The sequence below is a fragment of the Hyaena hyaena genome, unplaced genomic scaffold (assembly GCF_003009895.1).
Source record: "Hyaena hyaena isolate Hyena2069 unplaced genomic scaffold, ASM300989v1 scaffold_458, whole genome shotgun sequence".
NCBI lineage: Eukaryota > Metazoa > Chordata > Mammalia > Carnivora > Hyaenidae > Hyaena > Hyaena hyaena.
In genome coordinates this window covers 1,238,791-1,244,790 of record NW_024081090.1, presented here as the reverse complement: position 1 = coordinate 1,244,790, position 6,000 = coordinate 1,238,791, and positions in this window count along the sequence as shown.

Here is a 6,000-nt window from a genome sequence, read left to right as displayed (position 1 = left end):
CTCAACAATAACCCCTAAAAACCCATATGTTGAAGTCCTGACCCCCATTACCTCAGAATATGATGGTAGTTGGGTTTTTAAACAGATAATTAAATTACACTACATGAGGTTAGCACTGTGAACCCTAATCCAATACAACTGATGTCCTTAGAAGAGGAGACAGACACAGAAGAAAGACTATGTGAATACCAAGTATGTTTGAGTGTATGGGTGCAGGCCTACGAAAGATTGGAAAAATGTTCACCAAACTCTAATGGGCAGTAATCATTCACAAGTGGAGAATAGTGATTTCCACTTTTCACATTCATGCCCTTTCATATTGTTGGGATGATTTTTATGACAAGCATACATTCCTTACATAATTTCAAAAGGTAATAAATAACAGTGGGGTCAACAAGTGAGAGTTTTTATATAATATAATACGAGTTCATTTTTAAATCACGGTTGGAAGACCTGGATATACAAGACATATGAGAATCTTGTACAGTTTTACAAGACAGAGCTAGAAGAATGTGTGGACATTGTATGGAGGCAAAGTTTTAGATAAGTTTAAGAGATAAGTTCTTTGCCATCCAATGATTGAATAGTCTAGCAGCATAGCAACACAAAAACAAAAGTAGTTGAAAACAACCTAAGTGTCTTCCAATGGAAAACTGAATAAATGAAGTGTGATATATCCAGACAATCAAATAAAATACAACTGTCGTAATGAGTGACCCAGCGCTAGCTTCATCCACATTGCTCAATCTCACTAATACATTGCTGAACAATAACAGAAAGCTGCAAAAGAATATACACCATATGATACCATTTATGTGAAGTTAAGAAACATGTAACCCAGTACTCTGAACTGTTTATGGATATGTATTTATATGACACAATTACTAAGCTATGCATAGGAATGGTGATTATCAAATTTGGAATAGAGGTCAGCCTTCAGGAAAATGGAGAAACATTAAAGATATCCAGAGACTTGAACTGTATTGGTTATGCTTTCTTTCTTTTTTTTTTTTTTTAATATTTATTTATTTCAGAGAAAGAAACAGAGACAGAGTGCCATCTGGGAAGAGCAGAGAGAGACAGAGAGGGAGACACAGAATCCGAAATAAGCTCCAGGTTATGAGCTGTCAGCACAGAGACTGATGTGGGGCTCGAACCCACAACCATGAGATCATGACCTGAACTGAAGTCAGACACTTGACCGACTGAACCACCCAAGCGCCCCAGTTATGCTTTCTTTCTTATGCTAGATGGTGGGTACAGGAGCCACATAATTTGTTATGCTTTTATGAGAGAAATATTTCCTAGTAATAATCATAAACATAGTAATATTAATAGTTACTCAGCACTTGCTATTGGCAGCCAATATGCGACAGATTTAGTGTGTACTAACTTATTTTTTCCTCACAAAAGCCCTATAAGATGTATACTGTTATTGACCTCATTTTACAAAGAAGTCAACCAGCCAAAGCACAAGAAAGTTTGCTAACAAGTCTAAGTAAGGGGCAGAGCTGAGAGCTGAGGCCAAGCAGACATCCATGTACTCGTCTCTTACCTACTTACAGACATACAAATGGAAAGGGTTTTCTTGTGAGGTAATGTCTTGTCTTGTCTTTTTTTTCTTTCTGTTTAACGTAATGCGTTACCTGGTGAAGTAATGAGCCCCGCAGCTTTGAAAATGTAAACAGAGGACCGAGTGTAAGATTACTTGGGCAGCATCACACTGCGGTTTGTGGGAGGTTGGGCTTCGTGACCCGAACTTCCCATCCAATGTCGATTCTCTGATTTTTTAATGCCAGGAAGAATTTCTCTGGGGGAAAACACAAGGAGCTCTACTTGAGGCATGTGGAGTTGGAGGTAAAAATGTGGCTAGCAAATAGAGATGATGGAATTCAGTTTGTGTTACAGCTAGGAATTTGTTAGCATAATAGTCCAAATATAGAGATGGATGTGATTATCCAGGAAATATGGAGAAAGGAAAAAATGAAAGGCCCACACCTGGAGCAGGAGACTATTCCTGTCTATCTGTGTATTTCTCTCCGTCTCTCTCTCCCTCCTTCTCTCTCCACATGCACACACACTCACATACACACATGCATTTTGTTTTTTAAGTTAACATAAACAGTTCTATTTCTCCTTTTTATATGTGTGGAAACAATTCTCAAATATGTGTCAAGAAATGAAGAAAATACCCCCTTTGAGGTAGGAATTAAACACATTCAATTTCCATTCCAGCATACCTTTCTACCCCCTCCATTCCATCTGCATTAAAATCCGAAAAAAAAAATTTTAGACACACACACACACACACACACATATGCATATTTTGACCACTTTTCCTTATAATCCCCTCTGTACTCAAAGAAATAACTGGTCTCAATAGCAAACACTCCCTATTTCAACTATATACTTGTCAATTTAGGGAAAGAACACTCAACACGATAGTAATTTTTAGAACTAAAAGTCCCTTGAACAATTTATAAAAGTATGCTATTTTTATTAAACTTTAAGACAATTTCATTTTACATAGTGAAGCTCATTTTAAGGAAATAGAGAAATGTGTCTTTTTTACAATGCTCACTTTTTTATATTCACAGATTAGCCTGCTAGCTACAAAGAGGAATTTTTTTTTCCTGAGTTCAAGTAGGTCAGATCAGCCTGTGGGCAAATGGATTATTTCTCAACAAATGGATTATAACAATTATCCTAAAGTATGAATATAATCGTATGTGAGAGGAAGTGTTATTTTGATCTGATCCTACTGGGATTTTGCTTTAGTTCCTCTTTAGTAAGGAAGCAGCTGTTACATCTTCTCTGGGGTATTGCAAAAGTGGGTGATTGGAAAAAGGGGCAGATAGAGAAAGTGAGATGAAGAAGGGAAGCTAATATCTATTGACTCCACCATGTTAATAAGTCTCAGCAATTTTCCTGTTATTATTATCCCATTTTTCAGATTATGCAACCCTAAGTTTCAGGGACATTAAGTAAATGTCCTCAAAGCCACACAGACTCCATTATGTCTTGATCCACACTCATTTATAGCTCCATGTATAAATAAAGAGTATTAGAGCATGTTCATCAAGCAAACATTCTATCCATTCTTCTATGTCTTCATTGGTATCTGCAATCAAACCAAAATTGTTTTACTAGCTATCAGTAAAATTTTTAATACCAGTTTCATAGCTGATAGGAAAAGAGAAATTTTTGGCCACAGTTTCTACCAGTACTTTTGGCATATGTTTCTTTCTTTCTTTCTTTCTTTCTTTCTTTCTTTCTTTCTTTCTTTCTTTCTTTCTTTCTTCTTTTTTTAAATGTTTAACATAATGCTTGGAGTTGTACAATTTATTTTATTACTTGGTAAATATGATTTTAATTTGGTTTTACATAAGTCATTTTCTATTTGTGCCAAATATATTCCAGTCTATCATACTTTCACTGATTATTGGTTTGTGAGAATTGTGTGAAAAGTTATATTCCTAGTGGTAAACTTTTTTAAATGAGAACTCAACAGCAACTTGCATGAGGGCTTATTTCCTAGTGTATCTCTATCCTTCCAGCAGTGACTAGCACAGAGTAGATGGCCAATAAATTATCCTTCCTGTCCATCATCCTTCAGCATGCTCTCATTCTTGTTATTTTTCCACTAGCAACCTGTCATGAGAAAAGGCATGCATGAAATAACACGAGTCACAAAAAATAGAATCAATTTTGTTAGCTAACATCCGCTGTGTTGAACCTCCAGTGTATGCTATTATATTTAATTTTCACAACATTTCTGTGAGGCTGGTATTGTTATTACGATCATTTATAATTGTCACTCAATAACAGGAAAAAAACAAGGGTTGAGAGAGTCAGCAAGAACTTTTGGTTTAAACTCAGAACCTTAGAACTCGGGAGCCATATATACATATGTGTATACATATGTGTATACATATGTGTATGCATATATATATATGCATCCATAATAATAAAGGCTTCCTTGTATGAAAATTAAGTAAGAAAGTATGTAAGTAAGTATGTAAGTATGTTAACGAAGCCACCAGGGCTTAGCAGGATAACTGAGTAAATTTGGGTAATGAAACAGTGGTAAGGCAAACAGAGAATTTCCTTATAGATAATCCCCCATTAGAATAAATACTGAAACCCTAGTTCCTTTAGCATCTTCTGTTCTCTGGTGTCTAATTTAGTGGAAGTTTGGGAAAAGAAGAAGATTGTGTAGGGATGGGGCTGGAGGTACTCACGAACTTTCATTACTGTGTCCATTAACCTGGTTTATAGCCAGTCTCTCCTCATCCAAAAAAAAAAAAAAATGCTGCCGTTGTTTTACCATTGCCTTGGCAACCCTGCTAGTCACTACAGTTGGTGCCACTCACATGATGTCTTTGGTTCCAAGCAATAATAATGCCTTCTGCCATATTGTTGCCAATAGTACTGCCAGCTTTTGGCCTGGCCTTTTAAATGTTGCTTCACTAAGTTGATGTTCATTCAGTAAATATAATCAGTGCCAGGCATTCTACCATTAGAAAACTGTCTGGTTACTGTGCCTCACAGAGGCATATACCTCCTTCACTGAATGGGGCAAGGTTGCCAAATTTACGCCAAAATTACGGATTCTGTTCTGGGATGGATTTTCCTTCAGTTCTGTATGGAATTTGGACTGTGGAGGATTTACAATTTCTCTCTTTTCCTCTTTTTTTCAGGAGCATGGGAGGTTTGTTTCATGAGGGTGCAGGAGCTATGTCTACTTCCCACATGTCATCTCACAAGGACTTTTCCTTTTCAGTACTGTGTTTCTCCCACCAAAATCATTTCAGTCAGAAGACTTATGGTCTGTGAAAAACTCTGGCTTGCCCTGTTCTCTGCAAGTACTAAAGTTGAGTCAAATACAGTGGTAGGCAGAAGAAGAAGATGTTCTAGTCCTCCTCCTCCTTCTTTTCTTTGCTGTCTGTCTGCCCACCTCTGCAGAATTAGCTCTGGACCAGACACTGGCACTGGAGCAAGGGATAGAGTAAGTAGGAATGACCTGAGCCAGTCACAGGGTCTGCAGAAGTGAGTGCAAAAGAATCAGGGGCTCAGTCAGTTGAGCGTCCGACTTTGGCTCAGGTCATGATCTCACTGCTTATGGGTTCGAGCCCCGGGTTGGGCTCTGTGCTGACAACTCAGAGCCTGGAGCCTACTTCAGATTCTGTCTCTGTCTCTCTGCCCCTCCCCTGCTCTTGCTCTCTCTCTCTCTAATATAAAATTTAAAAAATTTAAATTAAAAAAAAAAAGAATCAGCAAACAATCACAAAAGGGACAACAAACAAAGAGAGGAAGGACCTGTCAATTGTGGTTTTCATTTTTCCCTTGTCACATAGTGTTTACGTTCAGAATCAGAGTCAAATCACACATTCTCACCAAGACTTTTGTTTGGAACCCTTCCATGGCTCCAACTTCATTGTGCCTTGGATAGAACATCAGCCACCCTAAACAGTCTAACAACTAGTTTCCAGCAAAGTCAACCCAGTGTCCCTAGAAGGCAAATCAAATGTCAAGGGTCTTGAAGAATCTAAAGCTAAGGAGACTGGACTTATCCATCTGGGGTATAAGTATTATGTATAAACAATAATTACTATTAAATTACCAACTTGGTTTAATATTTTTGGGAAAAATAAAATTTAGAGCAAGATTGGAAGAAATTCAAACTCCTAGCTCCACACTACATTCACTCAAGATAAATGAAGCATTGCTATTAATCCTTGCTTAAGCTACTAAGCAAGGTAGTTTCACTTCTTAGACCTAAACAGAACTCAATATGACCACCGTCCTAGCATCAAAGACTGTTTGGACTATCCACACTGGCAATATTTCAAGCTTGAGGACAACAGAGCCATTTCAACCTGTTCTCTGTACTTAGATGCCAAGAAGCCTTTAATTAGCTACTTATTCTAATTACTCGAAATAGAAACTTATCTGTTCCTGTGTCCTCCTAGACCAAAGGACTCCAAGTCCTTGTATAAC